The sequence below is a fragment of the Uranotaenia lowii genome, chromosome 3 (genome assembly GCF_029784155.1).
Source record: "Uranotaenia lowii strain MFRU-FL chromosome 3, ASM2978415v1, whole genome shotgun sequence".
Lineage (NCBI taxonomy): Eukaryota > Metazoa > Arthropoda > Insecta > Diptera > Culicidae > Uranotaenia > Uranotaenia lowii.
The window spans coordinates 285,953,883-285,974,464 of NC_073693.1; the positions used below are offsets into that span (position 1 = coordinate 285,953,883).

Sequence of the window (20,582 nt, forward strand, 5' to 3'; positions counted from 1 at the left end):
GGGCTAAATGCGCATATTTATGTTTAAAGCTATATTTCATTAACACTAGCAATATTTTGATATTATTTAATTGAAAATGGCAGAAACGGATGTCAAGCATACGTCAAGACTGAAATTTTGGTGAAAATTTTTACATCACTAGTTCTTTTGCATGAACCATAGTTAGGTAAGCCATATGGCCATATTTCATGGTAATATTTAGTTCATATCGTATTTTTTTCGGATCAGTATGAAGTTCTTCTTTTTTCGCTGTAAGATTGTGATTTGAGCGTAGATTTAATGTTCAAATGATGAAAAGTAAAAAATTTATAAGACTGATCTGTTTTTTCTTGATATAGGCATTTAACCTGCCTTGATATGGGCATTCAGAACCTGTCTCTTATTCCAATATCTTATCATTTACAACCTTGCCAAAAGCTTCAATTTGTTGAAATTCCGATTTCCAGATGAATAAGAAAGAAACTCCATTAAAATTTTTGTTCACAGAATCTGTGCGCACGATAATTAAAATTCAATATATTATAACAAAACTGACAAAAATCTTGTTTGAATTTTAAAATTTTTAGTACTTTATATACCAATTTATTTTTTTCTTGCCATGTTTTAAAAGCGTATTACCCTCAAACTGCACTGATTAGATATGATGAATCTCCAGCCATATCGTCAATCGGCTGTATGCGCATATTACCCAACATGCGCATTTAGGAACACTTCCCCCTAATGACGTTTTTTAAACAAACAGAAGGACATATTCCTGCTTGATCTTAAAAAAGATAAGATCTTACTTATCCTACTGTTATGCTTTCTAAATTAAGAGCTTACTTTTTTCTAGTAAACTCGACGTTTTTATAGTTATATAGTTATATAGTTTGTTCATAAATACAAGTTTTTTGATAGATAGAAATATCTAATTTGATTCTGGCCAAAGTCCTGGTTTGCTTTCATTTTTATCGACTAGTATCAGTCTGAAATCACATTCACTGATTAGGAATTCTAAGGCCGGGCCCTTAAGCCGCTTATTTTTGTCGATGACTCAATCCACTCTTACCATCAAAAACAAAAAGTCATAAGCTACTAAGATAATTTTGCCTTAAATCAATATATGTATAAGGCCGGTGAAGGTTCCAAAAAAAAACAAATGTTTGCATAACTTGAAAACCATTCAAACAATTGGTACCAAATTAGGCATTGAAAGGGATTTGGCAACTAAAAATATTTCTATGAATGTTTGGTACCCCTCCTTTTTTTCAGAAGGGAAAACGGAAAGGAGGAGGAGATCTCTCTTACAATTTTTAACATAACTCGAGATTTAGTCAAGCAAATGGAACCCAATTTGGTATCTGAGGGTATATGGATACGACCCGTATCATACGAGAAATGGTTCAATGATTATTTTTAAGACCCCTTTATTTTCTAGTTGAGAGATTTTAAGGGGGAGGGGGGCTTCCATACATTTTTTTGCAGAATTGGTGAAATAATCCAGCAAATGGAACTAAATTTGGCATGGGAGGATTTTTGGATACGGAAAAAAATAATCTAGGGTTGTTAAGACCCCTCCTGATCCCAGTAAACAAATAGGAAGAGTTAAGGAGGCCACCACAGCCTTTTTAAAGATGTCAAAAGTTAATCAGTCGAACGATACCGAATTTGGTATGGGATTGTATTTTGATACGAGTAATGTTTCTTTTCTATTTTATTTTATTTTTGTTTATTTTAAGAGGATTCTAACCTTTCCAGTCATTCGTCCTCTGCAGTTATGTTTCTGTGATTATCTAGGACCATTTCCTTCTTCCATTTAGTAAGAAAGAAAGAGATGTCGGGAGCCTCATTTATTTTTTTGTATATTTATAAAATTAGTCATTTTGGGATGGAGAAATGTTTCTTAGCTCTATTTCTATGCAAATTTGTCATAGGAAAGTACATATAACTATGAATTTAAGACTCCTCCTTTCTTTTCAGTGGGGAGCTTGAAAAAGGAGAGGGGTGCACCCATACTTATGAATCATTTCCTCATTTTAAATACAAAATAATGATTGGAAAAAAATATAGGGCACGGTTTGGAAATAGAAAAGAATGTTTAAGAAAACAAGAATTAATCTCTTTTGTTGAATTTCCATCAATTTTAGAAGGAGTAGCATAGCACACCGGGTCAGCTAGTGATTAATAAAAATTAAGCAATGTACTCGAAATGCCATGAACAAAAACCTTGAGTTAAGCGAATCTTGATTTCTACAGGCAGTATTTTAACCTTCATTCATTCCTTAATTTTTATTATCCGTTTTATTTTAAGAGGTGTCGATTTTACACTCATGATAAATACCTCTGTTTCTCTCTTGTTTCTTAAACGATTTGTACAAAATTTAAAGTTTTTGAAATTTTGTATCGTATCTATAATAAATCATTCTAATAAAAACAAATATGAAAATCCCTGTGTGCAACATAATGCTTCTAATTTCAGCGTTCTTATACTCTAAGGAGAATTTTGTTAAAGCATTTGATTGCTGACATAGCATAATTCATGTTTTCCAACAGCTTGACTTAAAAAAATTAAAATCTAAATCATTTTTAACACATAGCTGACCAAATATGTTCGATAATTTTCTTTTATTTTTCACTTGCCATTGTGCTACTCTAAGAAGCATAACTCAATTGTTGTGTAATTTTTGAAGAAGCTTTATTTTGAAAAATTAAACACAACACCTGCAGAAACTTATAAATACTAAATTTGAAGTGGTTTGAGTGTAGTATGAAAAAATCAGATTTTAGGTTAAGTTATAAGCGTGCTCAGCAAAATTCTTTAACTTTACTGAGATTAAGAAAAATTAATCTCCCGCCTAAAAAATCCACGCACTAATTATTAAAATCCAGGGAAGTTTCACTTTCAACCGACACGTATTTCCCAACCATTTACTTAAATAAACAAAGTTGATGTCTCATTCGCAACCAAAAAAAACCCAAACCCATCCAACCATAACAAACCATTTACTAAAATCCACTTTCCATTTCTCATTTTTTATTTCCAGGTAATGGCCCTACTAGCTACTTCAACTAGCTCCCTCGAAACTACTGACCTGGAAGATTACGCAGCCTTTTGGCTGGGTCTGAGGCTGCGACTAAAACCGCTTTCTGCAGGTGAAACAGTTTCCAAATTAAGCCCCCCTATTAAAATCGTATTAACTAAAACACAGCAGCCACGCCAAGCCTGGAATGCCTTTGAAAAGCAAAAGCAGCGGCGGGTTCGTTTCATATGAGGGCCGCGACTTCAGAAATAAACGCATAATTCCAGTCAATTAAGACACTAATCCCACTACTAGCAAGTAAGTAAGTACCTAAGCCTGGTCTAAGCAAGCTGCGAAAGAGCCATTCATGAAAATAGGCTACCGGTGCTACGTTTTTCGATGGGATAGGAGGTATGTCTAGTAGGCCAGTCGGTTCACGTTTCGTTTCAACTCAACGCCTACTGACGTTCGAGGAGGTCCGAGGTTGATGGCACTTTGCGAATGCCCTCTGAGAAATCTGACTAAACGGAGGAGAAGAGGCAGCTCATATGTCATAAACGGCTACTTCCGTATTGTTTAACGCTTTTTTTTCTTGACGCAAGTAAAAAAGGCCATTTGAAAAGATATGCGGAAACCTCAGACATACGCATAGATCATCTCGCCTTTCGACACATTTTTGCTACGCGTTCGCATCAATGGAATGGACCGTTTGCGTTTGAAGATCGTGCTAAATCTCGGTCAGAGATCAGATGATGCGCGCAATTATACAATGAAGAAGATGGGGATCGCAATTAAACCGGTACTTACCCGCATCTTCGTGGAGGATAAACTTTCAAAACGCTGCTGCTACTTAATATGAGCGTCGGGAATTTCAAACGCATTTGTAACCTTTTTTGACAGAATTTATTAGCAGTTTAAGGGCGTGCCGTTTAGCGTAGCCCCCATGGGAATTTCGAGGATGTGGATGCAAAACTTTCTACTTCGGTTGGCCAATGAAAGAGCACCCGCTGTTTCAACGCCAGTTGGTGAAATGCAACTTAAAGTAAGTTGAAATTTTCATGTTCAGTTAAAAGAGCTTTTTATTACAAAGCGATGCATTTTAGAATATGGACTAACGTAGTGTAGTTGAAACTCAGCATTCTGAAAATTTTCATAAATACTTCAGACTTGAGTAGCAACAGCTAAATCTGAAATATGTATATCTATCTCAGAAAAAGGGTATGCTTAATAGCGACACGTAACACGCTATCCAAACCAAGGGAAAATTTTCCCTTCTATGAAAAATTAAAAGGTGATTTTTTAAATGATATTTTTCGAAAAAGTTTTATTGAAAAAGGTTTTTTGAAGCCAAAAATACGAATAATAATCCGATAGATAAATAAGTTTAAATGTTAAAACTTTTTACCCAAGTTTTTTTTTGTTGAGTAATTCCTGGGATTTGACCAAATTTTCCCAGATATTGCCCGAATTTTTGATCGATAATTTTAAAATCAATTGCCCGAATTTTGCTAGGTTTTTAGATAAATAGCCCGGCCCAAACTCCAAAAACTCTTAAATCTTATAACTTGATAACTTGCTATTATAAGGATAGTATTTAAAACTTTAGATATTCCAAAAATAGTGAAAATTTAGTTTTGTGCTTAAATGTCATGAAGATTTTGAGGTTTTTAATTTAAAAAAAAGATTATGAACTTAAGAAACGAGTAAACTTTATATTTTATGCATCGCAATAAATTTTTTCATATATCAAGTTCATTGATTCATACTTTTTGAATAACATTGGCTGTTCCTATTCAAATTTTATGTTCTACTCATTATTGGAAAAGTTAATAATTGCAACATCTTCCTATTAAAAATTTGTTCGAAAAATATTCCCTGAATTATAGGCGATTTTTAAGTGTCAACTTTACAAAACAAAAATTCGATATATGTTAATTCTTTTCAAATTGTTAAGTTTTACAGAAGAAAGCGAGCACAAATTTATTAATGTTACTAAGTTACTAGATATACCAGGTAGAATTGAGAAAATAATGATGAATTGTTTTATAAAATTTGCTTTGAGTTATACACGTAAAAATGCCGAAAAAGTTGGATTGAAGCTAGCACACGTGAAGTTCACCCATCTTTGGACGAATCAATTCCGCACAAATTATCTGCGAAAAGTTAAAATTTCGAAGAATGCGAAGTTTTCGGTGTTTAAAATTATTAAGGTGTTTTCAAAAAAAGGGATGCATCATCCCCGTGAATGAAAATCCCGGAAAAAGAAAACAACGTGTTTGCAGATTTTTTTTAAGATCCATCGAAATCTGGATGGAAAAAAAGACCAGGAAACCGGAATAAAGCCGATCGCTCCTTAAATTCTAGAAATGCAATTTATAAGATATTGCCAAAAAATGCTCATATACAACATAAAAAAATATAAATGGCAAACAAAGCTAGGATAATACACAAAAAATATGCTCTTTAAATAAGGCCGGATTAAGCCTTCGGGTTGGCTGGGGCAATTTTTCTTGAGGGGCCACTATGATTCGATTTTTTCTTTCATGTGCTAACTATGTAGAAGGGAATTTTTTGGTATCTTCAAATAAAAATTGTCCATCACTTGTAAACAATGCGGAATAGTTAAACAATTTACCAAAAATAAAAGCACTGATAGTAGCTGTTAAATGCATAATTAAATTCGACTCTCTTATATACTAGAATGATCTGGTTTAGAAAAAAAAACCAAAGATAGATATTCGATATGTTTTCAATTTCATCATTAATCGCCAGGTATGTGCTTCATCGAAAGCAGAATAAATATTTCCCTTTTAACAATTTATAAGTAACATAACGATTTCAGATTTAGAGAACAAAAATTAAAAAAAGAGTAAACGAAAGAATTAAAATCGAACTTCATGGAGATACAGTTATATGTAAAAGTTTAGGTATTCAGAACCTGAAATAAGGTTTAATGTAGAGCAACAATTTAGCGACTCCAATTAAAATCATAATTTAAAATCAAATTCCGAAAAACAAATTACAGATAAAAAATGAAATCCTTATACAAAATTAATAATCAAAATAACAATCAGTACCAAAACAGGAGTTTGCTAAATTTAAAATTCATAGTCCAAACTATTATTCCAATTCTATATAATTTTATATGATTAATAATTCTCATCTGATAAAAAACAGATAATTAAGTCACATTGTTTTTCAAAATTTAACAAGAGATACATTTTACGCTTGAAGAAAATTAAAAATAAAATGCATGGGAAATGACGTATTTTCCCAAAATTAGCTTTTATGTACTTTAATCCGATTGATTCCAAAGGTCTCATTTGATAACATGAATTCAAAATGGAAATTAAATGTTTAAAAAATTTGATAAGGACTCCAAATGAGTTTAGTACCTCGAACGAAGATCTTGAGTTCTCAAAAGTTAAAAAAAAAACATGAAACTGAAGTTCAATTACTAAAGAAACAAGACAAAAATTGAGTATCCCAGTTATATGAATCTGGACATGAATTAGATTAAAAATATACAAATATTTATGGTAAGAGAATCACTCAATGAAATTAGCATTCAACTATGACATCGTTTATATTATGGAAAAAAGTTTATGATGAATTGAAAAGTGATAAATTTAATTCAGGATATTCACTTCAGTAGAGAATAACTGTAAACAGATGTACTTCATTAAATAGTATAAAGCTTCGATGAAATCAGTTAAAAATATTCCAATTCCAATTTCAAATCCAGCCGGACATCGAATACTTTTTTTCATGAGCAGTTTTTCAATTTTATTTTAGGCTTTCAAAAATCTTCTCATGATTATTTTTATAAATCTTGCTCAAAAAAATTCGTTTTAAGCGCATAAAATATTTACAACCCCATTTATTTGTTGCTTTTTTTTGGCAGGCCAAATCGGGCAAAATCCGGGCTTTTTTCAATAAAATTTGGACAACCTTGCCGGGACGAACTTTTGTCAAATTTCGTATTTAATATCTGGGCGAACCTGGCTGAAACCGGGCAATCTGGCAATCTTATTATAAAGTCTTTTAGTGCAATGAATCTATTCATGAATTGCATATTCCTTAAGCACCTCACAAAGTTTCTAATAGTTTAAATGATAGTAATGAACCTGGCAATTCAGCAAGACGATTGTATTTAATTAAAAAGGGAGATGTTTATCTTTAGTCTACTTATTCTGTTCTGAAAATCTTCTTCCAAAATCTGGTAATTCCTGTATTTTTTTCAAATTTTGACGATACATGTCTTTAATATCGAGAAAATATTTCATAATAAAAACCTAATGTTTCATCCGCCGGGCCCTCCTCATATTCTTCATTGTATAGTTAACAGAAACGAGGTGTTATTCAGATGTTAAATCCTGTTTTTCCGGACATTCCCGGGCTTTCAAGATAAAGGGGATAAGTAAAGAAAACCACAGTCTTGATATATTCACATTATTAAAAATACAGAAAATTCTTATCAGGCCAAGTTCATTGAGCTTGCTTTATCAAAATTTATTTTGCTTTTATTTATTTATTTGAACTTTTCTGACGGGTTTCGATAAAAAAAAATTGATGTATTTTTATGTATAAATTTTGCTTAGATTTGTCTAGAATGTGTGTTGAAAAATTCAAAGCCAAAAAACTGAATGTTGACAGGTTTCGAACAAAATTGTCTGTTCAGCTCGCAAAATGCAGGAACACTTTTGCTAGGCTTGTACTGGAGCTTCCCTTAACCAATATTGGAGAGAAACTATTCGAGATATTGTCCATAGGGTTAGCTTTTATATTATAAGTTTCCATTAGTCTTTATTCCTGTTCCTTGATTTCTAGAACTTACAGCAGTTAAATTTTATTAAAACTTTTTGTCCTTGGGGGCCCCTGACCTGAGCCGGGGACCGGAGAAATTGCCACACCCACCCCCTGTCAATACGGTATTGCCTTTGATTAGAGATGTACCGAATAGTGGTATTCGGCGAACGGCCGAATACCGAATATTGACCTTTTCAACTATTCGGCCAAACGAATATTCGGCCGAATATTCGGCCGAATATTCGGTCGAATATTCCATTGAGGAATTAATAAAAAAACTTAAGCGATTATTTCAATGCTTTCTATTTCTTCCATATTAATACCCCTCATGTTTTTTGTCGATAATTTTCAACCAGATGATATTATCGGATGATGCATTACAAGATATTTTCTAAGCAGGGGTCTTTTAGATTTTTAAAATGTCCCCAATAACGACATCAGACTCGTCGCTTCTAGGGCGTTTATCACCAAAGAAATTGCGTTTCTGTGAAATCTGGGATAAAACGGAAGCCAAGCTTTTTGAAATTGCTTCTCTGATATTGAAGTAGATGAAGGTCGAATTTGGGCAAGATATCTTCAAAATAGTTGTTGGAAAAATAGATGATCTTTAACATACTTTCAACCACACGTATCCACACCGTCAGGCATTCAGAACGATTTTTGGAAAAAAAAATTAAAAAGGGCCACAATTTATGGATATTTTGAAAATTTTAAAAATCATTATTGAACACAAAATTTAAAAATTTTTAAAGAGGAATTTGAGTTTTTATTTGATTTAGCAAATAATCTGAATAAACCCGAGCAAAACTCGGAAATGGTCAGATTTGACTAATCTGGAATCTCTTTACTGGATTGATGGGCAAGCCGGAATATATCCAGGAAATCTGTAATAAACCATAATGAAAGTATAAAACGATACCGTTCAGCATTCTCCTGCACGGTCTTCAGTGAAAGATACGCGGATACACCTTAGATTAAGGTTGCCGGAATTTTTCCAGCATGTATCCGGGCCGGACAAAGCGGGCAATTTTTATATAAAAACCTGGCAAAATCCGGGCAATCGATTTCAAATTGACGACCATATATCCGGGCAATATCCAGGCAAATTTTGTCAAAACTCAGAAATCGCTCAGCAAAAATCAAGAAAAAAAAATGTTTTTCATCAAAACTTATCGATAGATTTTGAATCGTATTTTAAGGCTTCCAAAAAATCTTTCATGATTATTTTGATAAAACTTGCTCGAAAAATTTCGTTTTGGAGACATTGTTGTTGTTTTTTTTTGTTTAATTTGCCAAATAAAGTGAATAAATAAGGGCAGAATCCGGGCATTTCTCTATGAAATCCGGGCAACCGGGCCGGACCGGACTGTTCTTAAATTTCGTATTAAATATCCGGGCAAACCCGGATAAAACCGGGCAATCTGGCAACCTTACCTTAGATGTTTTGCTGAAACCTTGTTTCCTTTTTTTATAGGAATTTAACCCTTTAAGGTCATTCTTTCTCGTAAATAATTGTTGAAACCATAAGTTTTCAATGATTGTGTGGCCTTTACAACATAACTTTTGGATATTTTATAAACTATTTAAAAAAAATTGAAAAATTTACAAGTTTGTAGTAGATATTCGGCCTATTCGGCCTATTCGGCCTATTCGGCCGAATACTTAGCTCAACTATTCGGTGAGCCGAATATTCGGCTTAACTATTTTTCGGCGGTATTCGGCGCCGAATATTCGGCCGACCGAATATTCGGTTCATCTCTACCTTTGATGAAGTATTGTATTTTTTCTAATATACAAAATATCACAATGTTTATACAAGCTCTTTCTAAAAAAAATGTGAGAAAATGATTGTGACTTCTGGAGGTCGATAAAACTTTAAGGAATGCATTTATTGATCTTAAAATTGGATGGATTGATCCACAAAATGAAGATATTTTACTGCCATTTAAAGTGTGCAATCTGGCGTATCTATCAACTTTTTATAATTTAGCCATGGTGTTACACATGGGTTTGGCTCCTGATGTTAAAATGTTGGCTGGAAAATAGTGAAAATGAAATTTTCAATAAACTTAATCGCAAATGGGATGGAATCGTCTCGTTATCTAATGTTTAAAAATTCCGAAATTTTGAAAAAAATAGAATGGTGATCATTCTAATATTTTTCTTGGCTTTTAAAGGTTTACATCATGTAATTCCTGGATAGGAAAATAACTTTTCTTTGTAATTTTCAGCTTCTGACTGATAAATGCTCATTAGATTAGATGATATTGAAAGGTTTTGGAATGAGCACTTTTGGAAAAAAATTAAAACCTTCAAACCTATTGTTCTGAATTCGTCGTCGTACCTGAAAATTATGATATTTTCAAAGGTAATGGAAAGTGTTAGAGAAACATGAGATAACAAAGAATGAAAGAACGTAAATCGTAAATATCATGATTATTTCGAAAAAGATACAAGGCTCACAGACGGGACTTGAGCCTGCAATTTCCAATTCAGTACAAAGGCGCGTTACCCATTTACACCACGGTGAACGTGATGAAATAGGCTCCAGCTTTTTTCGGGATTTTCATCCTTTAGGATGATTCATCCCTTAAACCAACTCAGTTTAAATAGGCTCCAGCATGCGTACACTCCATGCAGTGATGTCATATTCACATCGGTATTCTCGAACCCAAAAAAAATCGGTATAATAATCGGTATATTGAGGTTTATATAAAAAGCATACACTGTAAACTTCCTAACATACTTGCTTTAAACAAAGACTTGCAATGAAAAACTAGTCTAAGAACTTTTATGAATTCACCACTGGGCCGAAAGGCCCGCAATGGTCAACAATATAAGTCCTTAAATAATGGGAATTAGGGGAGATGGGGCATAATTGCCACCTTAAGGAAAACGCTTATTTAACCATAGAGAACAGCTGTAATATGTGAATTACATCATTGTTTCGTGTTCAGACACTCAAATAGTCTGTTGCCTAATTGGATGAAACTTGAAAAAGTAGATAAAAACGTTTAAAAATGCATTTTGAAAATTTTTGCCGAAAGCTGAAAACTAGTCACTGTAGAGGCATAATGAGAAACCCCCCGAGGCAGTATGAACACCATTAATGAAGGCATAATGAGCGTTTTCTGCCGGGGATTCTAGCAGCAAATTCGACTCGATGAAGTCAACTGAGTAATAGAGCTACAGCTTGACTTGTATCGTCTGACAATTTGGCCTATTGGTAAGATGTCGGAGAGGTGATCAGTAGGCTCGAGTTCGATTCCTGGTCGAGGTGATTTTTTTTTTCATTTATCATTCATGATCATGATTGCACTAAACGGTGAGGCGTAGATTTATCAAACGAAGCAATAACAAAATAATCTTGGTCGGTTTGTAGAATTCAAAGAATTAACACATGCTCATACATTATGTTTCTGGTGTTTTGTTTGACGGATGATGCATTGATGCTATTAGCCGTATAATGTAACAATAAAGAAACAATGTGTAGATCATGTTGCAGTGCGTACATTTCAGATCAAGATGATTTAAAGGTCATAAAAGCTTATTTGGTGGTGCTCAAAAATTATAATATTTTCGTCACTTGAGAACCTTGCTGGTTTTTATTTAATATTTCTGTAAAGATGAAAAGAAAATTTCTTTTTTGGTGAAAAATTAATGCTAGAGGTAAAACGAAACAAATCCTCATGAAAATTTGTTTAAGAAAATACGTACTTATGTAGAAAAAAGGAGTGCTCATTATGCCCTGGGTACTCGTTATGCCCTCATCTCCCCTACTACTTTTTCACGATTTTCAAAAAGTCCTAATTTTTTTAAATGCAATATCTTCAGGTTTGAAAGTCATAGATAAATGAAAAAAATGTTGTTAGGATTACATTAAAATCTATTTGTTGATGTTATTATTGTTTTCAAAAAGCTATATTTCAAACGTCAATCTAAAGATTTTAAATCAAACCGTTAGTTTTCTCAAGGAATGCATCATTTTGTTTTGATTTTTTAAATTAGACCGTTTTTTCATCAATTTTTCAATCATAATCTCAATATTATGTTTCTTTTCCAGAGATACTAAGCTTTCCGCGCCACCGCTCGGGTCAATATAACCCGACGTGTAATGCACGCCTCCTAAAATCCCAGACAAAACAAAAAAAAAACAAAAAAAAACAAAAAAAAAACATTTTAAAATCTTGTTTTTTTTCGTTCCAATATTCTGAAAAAAAGAAATTTTGATAAAACTAAGTATCTAATATATAAAGATGAGTTGGACTATATATGTTTGTTTGTTTGTATGCACCTTATACAAATCCACACCGCTGAACCGATCAGGCTGAAATTTGGTACAGAGATGTAGTTGAACCAGGGTAAGGTTTTAGTAATAGTTATGAGCCCCTCCCACCTAAGAAAAGGGACCCTCCCATACAACTTTCGGATTTATTTACACGAACCAAAAGTCATGGCACCCGTTTTGGCAACCGCTTTTTTTCCTTTGGCGGGGTTATTTTCACCATCACCATGGGCCGGGCATTAGAAACCATCGTCCAGAGTTCACGTGTACTGGAAAGCATATCAAAGCTTGCTCAGCATTAAATATTTAAAATTTAAAATTTTGGCGGGTTTTTTTTTGTACATGCTACTGCTGAAAGCATGTGGTATTGGTACGAGATTTTTGGATGCAATAATGAGCTTACATTATGGATTGATACAACTAGCCTGTTAATTACTTACTTATTGACTAGGACTTGAAGTGGTTTTCAGAGTACTGGGGGACTTCGAGAGTCTACAAGAATATACAGTGAACTGAATAGTGAACAGTGAACTGACTTCTTCAGCTGAATAACAATTTGGACTGAGTGTTGAAAAACTATTGAACAGATTTTCATAAATTCCAGCTTTTAAGAACAAACTATTTTTATATTTTTAGAATTCCTCAGGGAGAAAGAATAAATAATAAGATTTATAGTTAAAAGTTGAAGGCTTCGATTTCAACGCTTTGATAGCCGTTGGGGAATTTTAACGGGGAATTAGAAAATCGATCAGATAATTAAATCTGAGATTTTTAGTGGTAGGTATACATTTCAAATTCATTGACTAATTTATTATTTTTGAGTTATTTTTGGTTATCAATGTGTACAATTCTACTTTCCAATTTTGAAAACACATTTTGAAAACACTTAACAATTTTACCATTTGAAGATAAAAAAATCAGACGAAATGAAACAAACCAGCGCAGTAAAAACAATAAACACAGTGAATAACCGTAATAAAAACTTTAGAAAGACTTACAAATTTCTTATAATGATGAATATCTTCCAAATTTTTGAAAACTCAAACGACTCATTTTGATTTATATTTTATGTGAACCCGAGCAAGGCCGGGTAAAATCTGCTAGTATTCTATAAAAATAATAAACAAAACAAAGAAAAACTTAAATTTGTTTTAAAAACCGGTTCAGTGAAAAATAAGATACAGCGAGGCAAAACTATAATGGGATGGTTTTTTTAAAAGAGGAAAGTGGTAAAAAATTACCATAAACCTCTCACAAATTTATGCATCTATGGATAGGTTACGTTCCAGTGAGAGACGTGCTAGTTGTGCTAGATTTGAACTACATTTTTGAAATTTACCTTTGTCTAAAAGCTATCAATCTGCGTTTATAATTTTCTTTATTTTCATATTTCTCTTTCTATCTTCTTTTTTTCTATAAAAAAAAAGTGCTAGCTTCAACGTATGAGCCGAAATAAACTAGTTATTATAAAAATGGATAGGTTCATTCTTAAAAATTCTAAATATTTTTGAATCAGCTCAATACAACAAAACTGTCAGAATTTATATACATTTTAAATACCATTTTTTGGGCTTTTTTTCATTAGTAGCCGGTTTCGAGTAATTCACTGAAACTTATCAACCTAGCGTTAAAATGTTGAGATACTAAAATCAATTAAATGCAGAATGAACTTAACATCATAAAAACCAGACAACATTTGTGGTCAAAGGATCGAAAACAAACAACGAATCAACCAAAAACAACATAAATTTAAGAGGTTTTTAAAGATTAATTAAAGATTGAATATTTTTTCATTTTTTTTTTGTTGACCATAGAACTCATAGATTCCTCTTCATGCTGTCCGTCGGGGTAGGCTTCAAAATACCACGTACACCAGAATCTTTTGATCCTAGAAATGCTTGGCTTGTGCTATATACCCATAGTAATTTATTTCGACGATCCGGTTAATTTTAGAAGTATTTTATTTTAAGATTTTGATACCTTTATTTTAGAAACCTCAACAAATCCTCTAGGAGCGAGGGTTAGCCCATCAGCAAAGTAAAGCAAATTTTGATTTTTGGAAAAAAAAATCCTAAAAATCGGTATGAAAACGGAATGTTTTGAAAAAATGTTGTCTAAAATTTGCCCAAAAATCGGTATAAATACCAGAAAATCGGTATGTAGCATCGCTGACTCCATGTATATCTCGCATGCGGAGATGCCAATGTGCCTTTTTTTTCGAGGCTCAGCCTGACAGCCCTTGAAATTTTCTGATGTGTTTGAATAATCATGATTTTTGCCAATGTGATGAAAAATGGACAGTAAAGAACTGCATTAGATACTATTGCTGAAGTGAAAATGTGGACCAAAAAAACAAATGTCATCACTTTGAGCGAAAATTTCGATATCGCTGGGTCCACTGATGACATGGGTTCGATTCCCATCTGTGTACTGGGTGTTAAATGTTAACCCTTCATTTCATGAATTTTTATTTTTCCTGAAAAATCATTTTTAACAGTTGGAAATATTGAGTACATTAAGAAAAAAAATTAAAATAAAATACAATTTTTCCCTTTTTCCATACATTAATTGTTGCAAATTTGTTACTTTATGAAATAAATAAGGGTTAATCTCAAGTTGTCCACATCTATTCAGTCTGTCAAGCCAAAATCAGCCAAGACGGTGTATGTCTTTTTTATCTATTTCGAAAAATTCATGATGATTCATGGCTAACGTTCTTTCTATCTTTAATATCTCGTGTTTCTTTAACACTTTGATGACCTTTGTAAATGAAAACCTCGAAAATAAGATGTTAAATTTGTATCAAATTTGAGAAAAAGTACAGACAACGAAACATAGGGGAAAGGTTTCCTAAATGGGCCTATCGGGTTAAATGACCCTATGACTGTTTGATGAAATGGCTAACTAGACAGCTTATCTGACCAATGCATTTTGAGGGTGATACGCTTAGAACATAAGGCAAGAAATAATTTTATGAATTTACAAACTCAAAAAAATTTAAAAAATCATACAAGGTTTTGATACATTTTGATGTAATATTTCGACTTTTAAAAATTATACGTAAAGAAGCTTAAAACAAAAACTAGGATGGTTTTTGTTTCTTACTCAAATGAACTTTAGAAATTAAACATATTTCAGCTTTTGTGGAGGTTTAATAATGATTATATAGTGGAATAATAGAGTGTTTTTGTATGCCCCCATTATGTTTGTAAAATGCCTCCATCCTAAAATAACAGGTTAAATAGAATAAATAAATGATTTTTATCATTGAACCTTCAAATCTAAGATCTGAATAACATCTTAAGAGAGAATTGGAGATCTAAAAACAGATTTGATAAAGTTTTTCTCATGGATGAACTGCCTCCATAGTATGGCAACCCTAACTTTTGATTTATTCCATTAAATTATAATATACATAGATTTTTATAAAACTTCAGCTTTGTCGTACGGAAATTATTACTTTCTAGCAGTTTCAATGAAATTATACGGAAATATTGCCCAAAAACAGGAATTTTGTTCAAAACATAAATAGGCGCATTTAGCCCGCACGGTTTGAGGTTCGGCATTTTAGACAACACTAATAAAAAAAATCATTTTCTTGGAAACAGAAGAAAATTTTAACATAAAAATTACTCCAATGTATAGAAAACAGATGCCTGCACACGTGTATATAGTTTTTGTACACATATTCGATGTAATATTTGATTAAATCAGTGTTCTGCTTAATAGGCGCATATAGCCCGCTCCTCCCCTACTAGTGCCATAATTCGGTAACTGGAACCTTGTACCCATGTTTGAAAAGATCAACATCGTCGTGTGACGACTCCCAGGAAGGCGTCACATAAATTTGAATAGCCCCATTTGAATGAGCAAATCTATCCGCACATCATTGATCGTTAACCCCGGCCGGAGAACTTTGTAGACCACGATCCATGATCGAAAAGAAGCCGTGTGACCACGATGCAACGCCGACGGTGGCAAAAGAAGGAATTAATTTGACAGCTGTCACGGGGTATCCCGGACCAGAGCGAGCGCGCGTGTGACTGTCGAATTAGAGGAACGCGAGCGGATTAAATTGCATTCAAACGCGTCCCCTGATCGGCCATTCGGTTCATGGCACAATTTGATACCCGTGAGGTGAGAAGAAGAAAAGTAGTGAAACCAGCTATATAAAGGTACCCGAAGAAGCACGCGACCAAAATGTGTACCCAGGTTGGCGAATTTTGCGACCGCGAGAGATCTGAGGCACGATCGATGTGCGCGATTTGGATTGGCCATAAATTTGCTTCGAGAGCCAACCTCCGTCGGAAAACCAAAATCCACACACATCCTCTCAAGTACAAGCTAGTCGTGTATGACTGCAATTGCAATTCAAGTGACGATAAATATGCATGAGTGCATTATTCATCGTATTGGCCCATTCGAAACGGGGGGACACAGAACACACCAGTTATACAGGGTCGCATGCATGTATGAAATGCAAATCATCGTGGCCAACAAGAGTATAGAGGGAGGACGGCGAAAAACGTCCACAGCGTTTCTGCTTTCTCCGGATACGCCGTGATGCAATTCACGATGATACTTATTTGTTTTATTGGAAAAATTAGCCAAATGGAACTTTATTACGGTAAATCATGTAAACTGGATGAAACTTGATACCTACCCCGGAGCCAGGGCGATGAGTCACCATGTTTTGCTATTTTTATCGGAAAGGCGCCTCGACAGTAACTTGTTGCTTGATAGGACACTTTTTGATGGAACTTTTTATCTAGCTACTTATGGCTCGGGTTACAAAATTTGTTTCCGAAGAAATCTGATAAGTTGATATAATGAGCTTCCACCGAGACAACTTATTATCTTAGATATTATATAATTTGAAACTAAATTGCAAGGGGCAATATTTCTCGGGGGCCCCTATGATTCGATTTTTTTTCAAATGCTATCCCAGAGAATACAAAACATTTCAAACATGTAAAAGAACTGGAGATGAGTTCAGTATACTGTCTTCAAATAGCCATGTTGTCTGCCTAGAAGATAGTTTTTGGTACCTTCAAATAAAAAATGTTAATTAATCACGTACAAACCTCGCGGAAGAGTTTAGAAATTTAAAAAAAAAATGAATGCTCTGATATGAGCTGAAAAATGCAAAATTTATTTCTCATTTTTGTTTCATCAGGAAATATTTACCTCATGACAATAGGAAGTATAATAAAGATTTAAAACATAGAAGACGAAATTCAAAAATATAAACAAAATAATTAAACTCAAATTTCATAGAGATACAGGTATAAGAATTTAAGAATTCAAGAATAAAAATCAGGTTATACTCCGAACCACAATTCAGTGTCTCAAATCTAAATCATATTCTCATCAGGAAAATTGGTTATCAACTTGTTATTCCAAATGTGACCAAAATTTAATTGGAGGCCTTCAAAGCTTAAGGGATATAAGTGCAAAAATCATCGATTGAAAATAAAATCGGAATCAAGATTAAATAAATAAATCACGGAATCAGTTATCATTGAGAAAAGGAATCCAAATGAGTTTATTACCTTAAACAAAAGTCCTGAGTTCTCAAAATTCAGAAAAACCATGAAACTGAACTTCAGTAACTGAAGAAACACCACAAGATTTGAAAATCTCAATGAATTGAATCTGGGTAAGACAAAATTAAAAACATTGAAATATCCATGTTAAGAAAATCACTCAATGATATTGGCAACTCAACTATTAAATCGTTTTTATGATAATTTGAAAATGATCATTTGGAAAATGATGTACTGAATTCAGGATATATACGTAGCTGATAAAATTTTGGGATAAATCTATTGAAAATCTTCCAATACGAATTATAAGTCTAAGGCAGAATTTAAAATGGAAATTCAATGAAGAAACTCTGTACTGTCGATCGGTCCAATTTAAGCAACTACAGTTTTTTAAGCATTTATTTTCAAAATAGGAAGGGAACACGGTTTACAATTTATAAACCAACGGAAAGCTCAATAATAATGATTGAAAAGTGAAAATTTATAATAATACCCGGTAGCCCGGGTAAAATTCTGAAATTTTGATCATAAAGCTTCTCTGTTCTCTCTTAGCACTGTTAGCTAACATGTTTTGATAAAAAAAAAATGAAAATTGGAGGTGCCTTGCCTCATATTCTTCTTTATTTTTTTCATATTTGGTTAACTATATTTTTGTCCAGATTTTGAGTTGAATATATTGAAATTCAATACAAAAATTTTGATATTCTTGGTCCGCAAAATGTCGGAGAATTTCTTCACTACTTACTCTAAGGGCCTCCCCTTGTTGTTATATTTCAAGTTTGCATTCCGATTTTCCGGGGCAATTGCCCCTTTTGCCCCCCTCCCCCCCTTAATCCGGCCTTTCTAAATTGGGTACGTTAGAATGACGGGTACATTGATTGTTACAATTGCGTCTTTAATTTGTCTGTTACAGGGTCCGGAAATTGAAGTGCTACATTCAAATAAACATATAAATTGATCAAACCAACAACTTTTTATTTCAAATTCATTTAATTTCTCTTGAAAGCCAATTAATTTTTCAAAATTCACTGGTAAAGTTCGACTTGTTCGCCCTTCAGTTTAACCACTCGCCGCAGACGGTCGAGGAACGCATCGTATATGGCCCGCAGGTGTTCTTGTGGTATTTTATCCCAGGCTGCCACGAGATGTCGCTTCAGGACCTCCACACCTTCATGTTTCTTAGAGCAGACTTCGACCTCCAACATACTCCAAACAGCGAAGTTCATAGGGTTCAGGTCTGGCGAACTTGCCGGCCTGCCACTCGGAGCTCGAAATGAACCCTGGAAAATGTTGCGCAATCCAAAGTTGGGATTCCTTCGCTTTGTGAGCCGGCGCCGAGTCCTGTGGGAAAACCCAATCCCTGGAACCAAAATGTCGACGGGCCCACGGTTTGACGACATTCTGAAAAACTAGTTCCCGATATGTATTTTGGTTGATCTTCACTCCTTCAGGGACAAAAACCAGCGGAGTCCGGCCATCACGGGTGATTCCGGCCCAAACCATCACCAATGCAGGTTTCTGTCGCCGGATGGCCGTCAGCAAGTCGGCATGGCTTCGTAATCTGTCTGGCAATCAAACGCTGTCGTTCTGCTTATTCACGAACTGCTGTACGGTGAAGAGTTTCTCGTGGGTAAACACGATATTCTTCAACCTTCCTTCCGCGGCCCTCTTCAGCAGCGCCTCTGCTCTTTTTACCAGTTCTTGATTCTGCTTCATCGTATGATCTTGAACCTTTTGGATCTTGTAGGACTTGGTTTGAAGTTTATCTTTCACGATCAGATGAAGACTTCGATCCGGTGTGTTGAGATCCTCTGCCAATTTAGTGGCACTACGACGAGGATTTCTCTTTAGGCGCTTCTTGAAGATCTTCGCCATGGCAGGTGTCACCACAGTAGGTCGGCGTCCCCCACCATAACGGTTTTTTGGCACTTCTGGTACTTGGCACATACAAAACTTCTGCACACACTTATATCGGACAGCTCACGAACTATGCCCTTCTGCCGTTCGCCAGCTAGGAACAAGGCAACCACAGCGCTACGTTTCTCTTCGAGATCCATTTTTCCGGATAACACCTGATTACAAAAGTAACACTTACATCCAACGATTGCTAAGACTTAATGTAAACTAAACAAAGCGACGAGGGGTCGTTCAATACTGTTTCGTGTGCAACAAAATAATTACTGTTGAGGTAATGTAGCAGTTCAATTGCCGAACCCTGTAGAATCATGAATGATACTATGTAGTTCAAACAATTTAAAATTTAAATTAAGATGTGAATTATTACGCTCCCTCTGGAAGCCTTAGCGCATCAACAATCGATGCAAACGAAAATAATATCGATTGTTTCGGTAAGTAGTAGGGGTAAGCAGGACACATCAGTAGGGGTAAGCAGGACACATCAAGAATGGACAACACGGACAAAGAAAATTCTTAGAATACAGAAAAGGTCATGGAGGCCATCGAAAATTAGATCCTCGTTGAAGACAGTAGGGCTAGGTGGGGTAATTATGAACAAAATTTCTTCATTTGGCACACTTACAGTCACCAAATGTTTATTTCTTATCGCAAACTCTGAAAAACTGCCAACAATGAATGTTTCCGTGCTCTTCATCATTCTGTAGAACAACTTTTTGTTTTTGGTCGCAACCCACGTCCTTGAGACGTCTGTTCATAATTACCCCGTCTGTTCATATTTACCCCCCTGTCTAGGGGGTAATTATGAACACGGATTACGAACTTGGTATAAAAATTTTTAAAAGTAATTGTAGTTATACGTTACATTTACCCATAGTAAGCAGTGTTTGGTGATTTTTTACTTAAAAAATTATGTTCATAATTACCCCAAAACCTGTTCATATTTACCCCGAGACTTGTCTAATATGATTTATATGGTGTCAGATAATCTTAATTCAACACCAAATAATGAAAATAATAAGCAGTAAT

The 20,582-nt window shown here is 34.2% G+C and overlaps 1 protein-coding gene across 1 annotated transcript in view; it reads left to right on the forward strand.

The window, feature by feature from the left end:
* Positions 1-20,582, forward strand: part of LOC129754729 (uncharacterized) — a 410,546-nt gene that overhangs the window by 202,815 nt on the left and 187,149 nt on the right. The gene's annotated exons all lie outside the window — the stretch shown is intronic.